The 12,259-nt window shown below is 43.1% G+C and overlaps 1 long non-coding RNA gene across 1 annotated transcript in view; it reads left to right on the forward strand.

Moving 5' to 3' along the window:
* LOC135973694 (uncharacterized) overlaps positions 1–10,394 on the forward strand; it is a 34,711-nt gene extending 24,317 nt beyond the window's left edge. Inside the window, exons 2-3 of the long non-coding RNA XR_010590666.1 lie at positions 5,308–5,640; positions 6,730–10,394. This is a non-coding gene — a long non-coding RNA (uncharacterized LOC135973694). The remainder of the gene's footprint in view (positions 1–5,307; positions 5,641–6,729) is intronic.
* Positions 10,395–12,259: the final 1,865 nt, after the last annotated feature.

Below are 12,259 nucleotides of genomic sequence, written 5' to 3' on the forward strand. Positions count from 1 at the left end.
AAGCCAGTCAGTGATTGGCAAACTGAGGGCCCACTTTACATGATATGGCGTTCCAGATACTGTATTCACCAACAATACACCCTAATTTGCCTAGGAAGAATTCAAGGAATTTGCACACAAATGGGAGTTACACCGCCACACCTTCTCTCCAGCATACCCACAGAGTAATAGTAAGGTAGAATCAGCTATGAAAACAGCTAAGAGACTTTTAAACAAGGATGTTTCTTCTGATTCAAACCCCCTCTGTTGCAGTTTTTCCACACAGGAATATCCCATTACAGGGGTGCCAAAATAGTCCAGCACAGAAACTGGTGGAACAAGGACCAAAAATCTGTTATGAATGAGGGAAGACCTGTTACAGCCAGAAGAATGGAGACACTGAGAGGAAATGGCCAACAATCAGAGAAAGCAGGCAGTAGAGTATGACAGGTCAGCCAAGGACCTATTGGCCCTGGAAACAGGTACTCCTGTGAGGATCCAGCCATTAGAGAAACACCAGAGGAGTGCACTAAAGGAGTTGCAAGGGGTACAGTAGCACCCAGGTCATACAAGATGACTACACAAGAGAGACAAGTGATCGAAGGAACAGGAGGGACTTACAAGCCAGCAGACAAAGCCCTGAGAAATAAGATTTATCTATGTATAAATTAAATCTACCATTAAACTGGTACAGAAATAAGTGGGAAAAGTGTATAGTCAAAAGCTGTTACACATATCACAAAATCATTCCATAAGAGTGTTCCACCTTTGGACAACACTGTTGGAATTGTGTAAGATACTGTTTCACTAAAATGTGCAGTGGCTCCAAGAAAAAGAATCTAAAAAGACTGTCTGTAAATAAAAAAACTACAGGGACTCAGAGAGCTAAGCTTTGACACTTCAAAGAATGTTGATCTACATATGTGACAATGATACAGTGAACTTACTATTAAATCAGTACAGGCAATTGTCATAATTCCTAATTGTATAAAGACTTGAAAGCAGAGCCCCTTACGTACTCTGACATTAGAGCTAATAATTTATTCAAGAGAGTAAGTGCAAGTGGGTGGCAAATGCAGCTTTAATTGTATCTATAGATAAAAGAGAACATTCAGACTTTCAAGTTGTAGTGTCTGAGTCACTCATGAGTCTACCTGGGTTTGCCAACAGTAACAAAACCTACACTTAATGCAGAGAGTCAATATTATGTATGAGAAAGAACTGAACACTGACACTGATAGTACATTTACTTGTCATTATAGTCATGGGCCTTCTTGCCCATCTCCAGATGACTGGGGTCAGGCAGGAAAATCCACCATTATAATGATATTAAATATAATACCATCATGCACCTAGTGGCATTGCAAGACTAAATGGAAAAAGAGCTGAAAATGGAAAAATTACTAGTGACAATGAAAGGGCAGAAACCTACAAAGATCTTGATCAGCCTGTAAGAAATTAACCAAGACTTTATCTGGACCTCAGACAAAGCAAAGCAATAAGCAATTAGTATTTTCATTTGTCTACTGGCAGCTTGGAGTGGTAGAACTACTAGTCCAAATTCAACTGTGACCAGGGCCGCCGAGAGTGGGTTCGGGCCCCAGTGAAAAAAAATTTTCGGTCCCCCCAGCAAGGGCGGACCGGCTAAACAGGGCCGACGAGCTGGGGGGAAGCTGGGCCCGGGCCTCCTTCCGGACCGCCGGGCCCCGGTAATTTGTACCGGCTTTCTCCCCCACTCGTCGGCCCTGACTGTGACTTCAGTGGAGTTCACTAAAGATTAATTAGGCCCACTGTATTTTCATTTCTCAGTGGAGAAAAGAAAGGTCAAAATATTTTAAATTAAGCTTTCAATCCACCTGGATTTGCCTGGCTATCTCAGGTTGAGAAAATCAAAGCAAAACTATACCACAATGTTGAAAGCTTAGAAAGCATAGTATATAATACTACATTTGTGATATTTTTGTGTGGGGAGCTAACAAACAAATACATGATGCTAGGTTCAGGAGAATAATAATGAGGGGTTGGAACGGAAACCGGAAATTAAATAAGAAATAAAATTTAGTCATACATGTTGGCAATTTTAATAGTCTGCAGGATTAGTTAACTTGGCCTTGTAGCATCTTTAAAGATTTTAAGCTCTCTGTACCTACTTAGGTGACGATTTGTCTAAATTAGTCATTTATTTAATCGAAAATAAACTGTGCCTCAGTTCCCAATCTTCTGCTTTTATGTTGAATTCCCTCCTCCCACCCCTTGTCTGTATTGTCTCTAAAATGTAAGCTCTACAGGGCAGGGATTGTTTCTTACTGTGTTCGTACAGCACTTAGCATAGTGAAACCTCATTGTCTGGGGAAGTACAATAGTACCACTAATAAGGGTTGTCACTAATACATCCATGGAAACTGAACAGATTGCTAGGTGTCTGAGATTCAGAGAACCTCAGCTGAGTACTCTACAAAGAATAGGGAGGTAGCTGTAACACTCCAGGTATACCAAGGGAAACATCGACTGCCAAAGCCAAAAAAGGAGTTAAAAGCAAAGCAGATGCCTTATCAAGAGCATATTTGCATTTGGAGAAGGTGTGATTAGAGATGTTGTTGTCATAGTGTATCTCATGATGCCATACTTGTCAATATCAGAAAACATGCTTAATAGCTTTCAGTTAGACACTGCAAATGCTGTTACGTTGCAAGCATTGCCCACTCAGTTGTGGGTGCTAAAGCTGTTTGCACAAATACAATAATTTAAATGGAGGTGAGACGAAAAGTGGGAAGTATCTGATGACATAAAAATGTTATGGTTTCAGTAGCACTCTAACTGGAGTTACTATGAGGAAATAGCAAGGGGAAAATGGCATGCTGCCATTTGCCATTAGATGAGCTGTGCACATGTGAATTCAAACAACAAACTGTAGCACCAGCATCAACTACATGGTATGGAGTACTATGAGCCAATGCCCCAGGGCAAGCCCACCCCTCTCCTTCTCAAGAAACCAGAGGGTATAGTGACAGTGAATTGGGGAGTGTTGGGCATCACATTGCAGCTATGTAATTGTGGGTGTGGTGAGCAAGAACTGAAAGTAGAGTATCTCCATATATATGTTTTCCCCACTTCAACACCCCAGCAGCAACTAGTATACATAAGACAAAGCCCCAAATATCAGTATTGTCCCTATAAAATCAGGACATCTGATTACCCTATGGTGATGTATAGCGGTTATTGAATCTAAAAAAAGTGAAGTTGTCCCCTCCTTAGTTGTTACCACAGACTGCAAATCAGTCTTCACAGGTTAAGATGCTGTTGTATCTCAGAAAATAAGGACAATAAACCACAGTTTTGCTTGATATTACATCTCTACCCCGATATAACGCGACCCGATATAACATGAATTCGGATATAACGCGGTAAAGCAGCACTCCCAGGGGGCGGGGCTGCGCACTCTGGCAGATCAAAGCAAATTCGATATAACGCGGTTTCACTTATAACGCAGTAAGATTTTTGGGCTCTGGAGGATAGCGTTATATCGGGGTAGAGGTGTATTAAATAATTTCCTTCAAGAATGGGATTTAGATCATAAACCATTTAGTACATTATTCCCGCAATCCAATGGATTTAAAAGCAGTTCAGCAATGATAAAAAAAAGAAAAAGACCCTTATTTGGTCTTTTACACTGAGAGCAATACATCTAATCTCTTGCTTAACCCTTGAAGGGCAGAACACTAAGAACCAAATTATCCACATCATTTTAGCTGTTGCATCACAAAGTGGTGCAAGGAGATGTCAAGCTTAACTAGATGCAAGAGAGATCAAGCTAAAACCTTTTTATGAAACAGAAGAAAAGCACATCCCACGCCTGAAAGAAGCTGAGTAACAGAATGCAGGAGAGAATGGAAACCTGGAATGGTATTGTAGCTTCATAAAGCACTCAGATCACATCATGTGGAGACAGTAGAAGACAAAATATATCAGAGCAATAGAAAAAGAACCCAAATACTCCTAAGCTCTAGAGAAGTCACACAGAACATGACTGAAGAGGTAGACGCAGAAGAATGTAGCTTGGCATTTAGTCCCACAATAAAAGGGTTTTTTTTAAGTGAAAAGTCCTATTGAGTAGCAAAGAAAGAAAACAGGTTAGATAAGGGACCTACTGTGTGCTGTAACAATTATGAAGGACAGCATGATAAGCAAAATCTCTTAAAATACAGAAAGGAAAATAAAATGTAATTGACACAAAATATAACATAAAAGGCCTTTGAAGAAACAGCACACAATAATGACAGGAGATGGAATAATAGGAATTTTACTGTAAGAACTAAAGTTAGCTAATTAGTTGGCATGGAGGAACTGAATGGATTTATAACTGTCATAGAGAAGATGGAGCACCAACAGAAATAGACAGTAGATAGCAATGCTAGTCTAGTATTGAGTTAACTGATCAATTAAACTCTTATCAAGGAAAAGTGGTCAAGGCTATGTCAGGGTTAGCTAACCTATGTAGGGGTAACATCTGCTGGAGTAAAGCTGAAATAGCCACCTTCAGTGCCAGCTATCACTCCTATCCTGGCATAAGAAGTATGTACGGGTGGGTGGGTAGGTGGGGGCAGGGTTAGGGGCAGACTAGGGGTATGTAAGGACAAGAGGGGGCATGGTGTAACGGAGCTCCTTTACACCTGATCCACCACTGGCATAACACCAGTTGTGGACATTAGAGTGTCAGGGGTTCAGGGGACAGCAGCTGGCTTCCTGCAGCCATCACTGGTCACTACATCAGACAGCAGCATGGACCTAATGAAGAGTCAAGGCCATAGCATTTATCAAGATATTGGTATTAGTAAATTTGTACTTCAAGGATATTTGATACTGGCTGAGTAACCTGTGTGGTACTTGGCAAGACATTAACAGCCTGTTTGACCCAAAGAAGAAACTGTTTTAGCAACATAAATGGTCTGGAATCAGAAACACCAACATTTGGTACTCTCTGCATGCCTCTGAAAGGTAGGGTGACCAGACAGCAAATGTGAAAAATCGGGACAGAGGTGGGGGGGTAATAGGAGCCTATATAAGAAAAAGACCCAAATATCAGGACTGTCCCTATAAAATCAGGACATCTGGTCACCCTACTGAAAGGGCAAATTTATTTTAAAGGATTTAATTTTCTTGGACTGAATATTACTGTTTCTTTAGATCTGATCCTTACAGAGTACATAATTCTTGAGAGCTTCAAAAGTCACTCAGACACAAATAGAACACTTCTCATGGCATAACTATCTAGAGGCAGAGCAGCCCAAATCTGAGGGAAATATTAATTTTTGACTTTTTTCATACCAGAAAAATGCAGAAAATATACCAAACTGCTCCACCTCTGCAACTTCCCAATATTCATCATGAGAAAGGCCCATGTGAGGCTTTTTAGTTAACTCTAAACAAAAGAGATGGTTGGGATATGTAAAAAAGATGGGAGACATGCTAAGCAAGCATTGAATTGGTTACTTGAGGAAGAAAAGAAAGCGAGGAAAGCCAAGGAAGAACTGACAGAAGACAATGACAGATGATATTGAATGCACTGGCATTACCTGGGAAATACCACAACTAGCAAGTGAACGTACTCAGTGAAGGAACTGGACTACCCAATGTCTGGCACTGGAGGAGCTAAGGCCTATGGTAAGGTAAATAAGAGATAATCCAAATATATCACAACAATTAGAGAGATGAGTACAAAATATAGCAAACTCTGTCCATCCAAATTTAAGATGCCTTTACGTGTAAAGCTAATTCTGATGGTAATATAACTACCATGTGAAAAGACAGTGGGGTGCAACATGTTAAATGTTGGTCATATGTGAACATGCAGGTGAACCTGGAAGGATGGCTAATAAGAACGTAGTAACTAGCGCTGGTCAAAAAGTATGTTTTGCAAAAAATTGATACAAAAATCAGATCTGAACATTTTCAGATTTTCCCTGCCCCAGTTTTTTCCTTTTTCCATTTGTCTCTAACTATGACTAAAAATAGAGCAGCTCAGGCAGAACAAAGAATCAAGCCTGAGTTTTTTAAAGGATGTGTTGTATAAGAAAGTGAACAACAATCAGTGGCAAAAAGAGTTTGAAATTTTTATCAATAGTTCATCTTGAATAAACTAGCTTATATGTTGTGCACTTTCCTCTTTAAGGACCTAATCCAAACTCCTTTGAAAGGTTTCCCTTGATCCCTTAAGTAGGATCAGGTCCCAAATGATTCACTGGCATTTTATTTCGCTACACTATCTGGTCCAAATCCAGAGTCCTTGCTCACTGTTTTACTCATTCCTTACTCAGATAAAAATCTCATTGAATTCAAAGGTTTTTTTCCATGGTGTTTCATTTTTCATGTGTTAGAGCACTGTAACATTCAGGAAGATGAATTCCCAGAACAGCACTGTTTTCATTTGTGTGGCTCAGATTTAATATTCAGTAACATTTTTCCTTTATTGCAGATGTCTTGTATGTCTTTAGGGCAGTGAGTCATTTTAGTAGTGGCACTGAACTAGATTTATTCATTTTAAATGGCAAAAAAATACTTTCCCAAATGTGAAAATATCACTGAGAAGAATTAAGACACAATTGGCTTCAACTGGATGGCTGCCCTAACTTAAATCACATGTGAAAAAGCTTTGTTAAACAGTTTTGTTCTGCTTCTCTTTGTCAGCTATTTTCTTTACTTTCTTTGGTTCTTTTCCTTTATTTGCTCCTTTTCTGTCTCTGTTTTGAACAGAAGGATGGTCTTGCAGTTAAGGCACTACTCTGGGACTCAGAAGATCTGCAGTCTGTTTCCAGCTCTGCTACAGAGTTCCTGTGTAACCTTGGGCAAGTCATTTAACCTCTCTCTAGCTCAGTTCCTCACGGTAAAATGGGAATAGTATTGCCTTGCCTCACGAGGGTACAGTAAAGATATATCCATTAATGTTTGTGATGTACACAACTATTAAGGTGATGGGGGTCATATAAATAGAGATACTTACTGTTAAGACATTTAAGGTATTTTACATTAATACTAATGTTGCATTTTTTTCAGCTTTCACGCTGTATGTGTAACTCAGAGCATGTGCCACAGGTGTTTTCTTAAGAGCGATGCAGTGATCATTCGAGCATGCTGTCTTCATGCTGTTCCATTGTTGCTTGCAGTGTAGTTGTAGCCATGTTTGTTCTACGATATTAGAGAGGCAAGGTGGGTGAGGGGACCAATTTCTGTTGGTGAAAAAGACAAGCTTTTTACCCAGAGCTCTTCTTCAGGTCTCTTCTTCATGCTGTTCAGGCAGCTCAGTGCCTAAATTTTCATCTCCTAAATCCTAGTGGAGTGTGTTGTCACTAGGCTACCTAGCTTGGGCAGCTTTTCTTCATTTCACCCTCTGGACTGCTTAGAATTACTCTTTCAGCAGTGAAGTTCATGCCTGGTAAGGCACAGCTCCCCAGTGGATATTGCCATCTCTGGGTTCACCAGAAAGTCTGACCCTTTCTCTTCAACATTATTTATCTTTTTGTCACCTCTAGGCTAAACTATTGCAATTCACTTCTGATTGGATTCCCTTGTAAATGATCACAAAGGGTGGAATAGGTGCAGCATGTGGCTGTTTATTTGCTCCTTAGCATGGAGCTGAGAAAATCATAAATGCTCACTTTCTATGGCCTCCACTGGCTGCCAGTAAGCCAAAGGATTCAACTCAAGAATTTACAGATCTATGTATAACCCTTAACATAATCTAGGCCTAACATACTATAATGAATATTTCACCCTATATAATAACACTTAATAATAGTTTGGTGCTTTGATGATGAAATGGTCTAAGCACTAGTTATTTTTTGTAATATTCCTATGATATAGTGTGACAGACCCAGACCAGTGGGGTACAGGAGTCTGGTAGAGGGCAAATATACTGGTCACTGGATGAGTAGTTTTCTGTTCTCTGAGTGACCAGAGCAGGGGCTGCACTAGAGTAATCAGGAACCTGCTAGAACCAGTTAAGACAGGCAGGCTAATTAGGACACCTGGAACCAATTAAGAAGAAGCTGCTAGAATCAATTAAGGTAGGCTAATCAGGGCACCTGGGTTTTAGAAGGAGCTCAGTTCAGTTTGTGGTGAGTGTGAGGAGCTGGGAGCAAGAGGTACAAGAAGCTGAGAGCGAGAGGGTGTGCTGCTGCTGGAGGACAGAGGAGTACAAGCGTTATCAGAAACCAGGAGGAAGGTCTATGGTGAGAATAAGGAAGGTGTTTGGAGGAGGCCATGGGGAAGTAGCCCAGGGAGTTGTAGCTGTCATGCAGCAGTTACAGGAGGCACTATAGACAGTTGCAGTCCTCAGGGCCCTGGGCTGGAACCCGGAGTAGAGGGTGGGCCTGGGTTCCCCCCCAAACCTCCCAATTGACCTGGACTGTGGGTTCTTCCAGAGGGGAAGGTCTCTGGGCTGTTCCCCAACCCACATGGTGAATCTCTGAGGCAGGAAAATCCACCAATAAGCGCAGGACCCACCAAGATAGAGGAGGAACTTTGTCACAATAGGTAAGTAAAAATTAGCTCTGGTTGTACAGATGGGGAAACTGAAACATAAAGAGACTCGGTGGATTGCATGTAGTCAGCCAGGAATTCTGTGGCAGAGCTGGTAGTATAATACAGGAGCTCTTGATTCCTAGTCCTGTGCTCAATCTACTAGATCACTCTGTCTCTTCCCCTGTGTCTGTACAAAGCAGTTGAGATTGGCCAGGCTCCTTTGCTCTCCATCATGTGGTCTGTCTGAAGTGAGCCAGGGACAAGACCTTCTTGCTGTCAGGACTCAAGGCCCAGCTTTTTAAAGCTTATTTAGGCATTGCTCCACCTAGCATTGCAAGGCCTAGGACCCAGATCCTCAAAGGTATTTAGCTGCGTAACTCCATTGATTTTATGAGTATTAGGCACCTAAATACTTTCGAGGATCTGGCCTCAATGACTTACATGGCTAAGTCCCATTTTCAGGAGTAACTTAGGCATTTAGAAACCTAAATCTCATTGTATGGGATTTAGACCCCTACATTCCAGATCATCAAAGGTATTTAGGCACCTAACTCCCCCAATTAGACATCTAAATACCATTGGAGGATCTGGGCCTAAGTGCCTGAGTTTCTTTTGATAATGGAACTTAGTCATCTAAGTGCAATGCTGAGCTGCAGCAGCAAATTCACATGGCTATGAGGTAGCCATGGTGGTGCATAGAATGGACTTCATCTTGAACAGTCCTTGTAAGTCTTTCCTTCAGCAAGAGTCAGTGTGGGAGGATTTAGGCTTCTTAAATCCCTTAGAATTGCATCCTCCAACCTCATTTGTGGTCAGCCTTATTCTCTATTTCCTTCAAGCTCAGCTCTGTAAACCTTCTGTAAAATGTTACTTCTGCACATTGGACATGAACATTGCAGTCATCTTGTTCTCAACTTCTGGAAGACTGCAACTTGCTGGGGTCATCTAATTATCTCCTCGTTTTGTGACAAAATCTAACCAACAGATGTTAAGAATACACCATAAAACTTTTGACACTGAAAACTGTATCTCTCCTCGGCTGTTGTCATCACAATCACATTGAAAATTTGCACCTTAGTTGTCATACAGATATCCTGCCATCCAAACAGATACCTCCGAAGATGCTGAAATGCCATTGATGCAAGACCAATCCAGTATGTGACTTCTTTTCTTATAGACGCTCCTGCTGTCAACTGACTCCCCAGATAAATAAAATTATTCATCCATTTAATGTCATTGTCATCTTTATGCAGCACTGGCAGGTCATTCATTTCCATTTTATAGAAAATAAATAGCTTTGGTTTTATCATTGCTGATCTTAAGTCCCACTGATTCTGCAGTTTTTTTTGCAGCTCTTCCAGCACTAGCTGTAGTTGGTCAGTAAGGCTATATCATCCACGTACTCGGGATCCTCTAAAGATTAATCTTTAACTTTCAGACCTACTTTGGCCTCAATCAGCTTTGTCCTAAGATAGTCTATTAGAACATTAAATAGCACAGGTGAGAAAATGCATCCCTAGTATATTCTTGAGTCTTCTGAAAACCAATCTAATGCAACAATGTTGGTCCTCACACAGCTAAATGTACCATGGTACAGTTCCTCTACTAGCCACACACTAAGTCCTCCAGCACCTCATACTGGGTAGAAGTATCCACATTACTGAGTCAAAAGCATCCGCAGTCTATAAACGCAATGTTAACTTTCTTTTGTCGGTTTACAGTCACATTCTGCAGAGCCTATATAACATGGATTGTAGATCGACCTGTACAGAAACCACACTGGTTGTTTTTCATTTCTGGGTTGAGATAGTATTTCAGTTGGTTCAATAATAAGATCATAAACCCCTTCCCTGAGCCTGACAGCAGTATTATTCCCCTATAATTTGAGCAATCTGATTCCTCTCCTTTTTTTTTTTTTTTTTTTAGAAAAAAGGGATGATGCAGCCCCTTTTTCAGCCTTCTGGAATGTGGCTGCTTTCCCAAACTTTTAAGATAGGGTTACCATACGTCCGGATTTTCCCGGACATGTCCGGCTTTTTGGGCCTCAAATCCCTGGCCGGGGGGAAATCCCCAAAAGCCGAACATGTCCGGGAAAATCAGGACATGCGGGGCCGGCGGTGCTGGGCGGGCCGGGGGTGCTCGGCCGGCACCCCAGGGCCCGGGGCCGGCACCCCAGGGCCCGAGCCAACCCAGGCTGGAGACGCCGGGGGGGCCAGACTGGGCCGCGCCTCCCCCCCTCCCTCCTCCCCCCCTTACCTGCTTCCTGCTTCAGGCTTCCCGCGAATCAAATGTTCGCGGGAAGCAGGGGAGGGGGCGGAGTTGGGGCGTGGGCAGGGCTGGGGGCAGGGGCAGGGGCGGGGCCCTGTGGAGTGTCCTCTTTTTGGAGGTAACCCTATTTGAGATAACTCAATGAAGCCAGTGAACTAAATCTGGACCTCCACTCTTTAGCAGTTTTGATGAAATATTGTCAAGACCATTTATCACTTTGTAACTGTTTGACCTCAAGCATCATTTCCTGTACTGTCACTGACCAGTTTTCTGCTGGGTTCATTTCTGGATTAAACTGTAGTTTACATCTTGATTGGGGTCTGTTCCATTAATTAATAAAAATGCTCATGCCAACGCTTAAGTTGTGTTTCAATATATTGGCAGTATTTACCATTTTTGTTCTTAACTGGTGGAAGCTGTGAGAATGTTTCATAGAACTGGAAGGGACCTCGAGAGGTCATCTAGCCCAGTCCCCTGCACTCGTGGTAGGACAAAGTATTTTCTAGACCATTACTGACAGGTGTTGTCTAACCCAGTGATTTTCAAACTGTGAGTTGCAACCTAGTACTGGGTCGAGGAGTGTAAGGCCTGGTCCCCACTAAGCCCCCACTTCGGACTAAGGTACGCAAATTCAGCTATGTTATTAACGTAGCTGAATTCGAAGTACCTTAGTCCGAACTTACCGCGGTCCAGACGCGGCAGGAAGGCTCCCCCGTCGATGCCGAGAGGAGTACGCGGCAGAGCTGGAGTACCGGTGTCGACAGCGAGCACTTCCGGGATCGATTTATCGCGTCTTAACCAGACGCGATAAATCGATCCCAGAACATCGATTGCCTGCCGCCGGACCCTCCGGTAAGTGAAGACGTACCCTAAGGCACTGGGTCGTGGGCAAGGGAGCTGGGGAGAGGGCGATGCCAGTGGGTGAGAGACGCGCGGAGCCGCTTGTGCACCTCCGCCTAGGAGCCGGATCTGCTGCTGGCTGCTTCCAGGGCGCAGCGCAGTCCACAGTGCCAAGACAGGCAGGAAGCCCGCCTTAGCGCCTGCACTGTGCCACTGACTGGAAGCCGCCCGTGGTAAGCCTGTGCCCCAACCCTGCACCTCAATCCCCTGTCCCAGCCCTGAGCCCCCCAAACCCAGAGCCCCTTCCTGCACCCCAAACCCCTCATCCCTAGCTCCACCCCAGAGCCTGCACCACCAGCCCAGAGCCCTGACCCCTCCTCCACCCCAACCCCCTGTCCCAGCCCAGAGCCCCCTCCCACATCCGGAACCCCTCATTCCCGCTCCTCACCCTCACAGCTCAACGCTCTGTCCCAACCCTGAGCCTCTCCCACATCCCACACCCTTCATCTCCAGCTCCACTGGGTCGTGGTCATCAACAATTTTCTTCCGCTGAATCACCAAAAAAAAGTTTTTAAATCATTAGTCTAACCTGTTCTTAAAAATCTCTGATGATGGAGATTCCACAACCTTCCTAGGCAATTTACTCCTGTGCTTA

The sequence above is a fragment of the Chrysemys picta genome, chromosome 9 (assembly GCF_011386835.1).
Source record: "Chrysemys picta bellii isolate R12L10 chromosome 9, ASM1138683v2, whole genome shotgun sequence".
NCBI lineage: Eukaryota > Metazoa > Chordata > Testudines > Emydidae > Chrysemys > Chrysemys picta.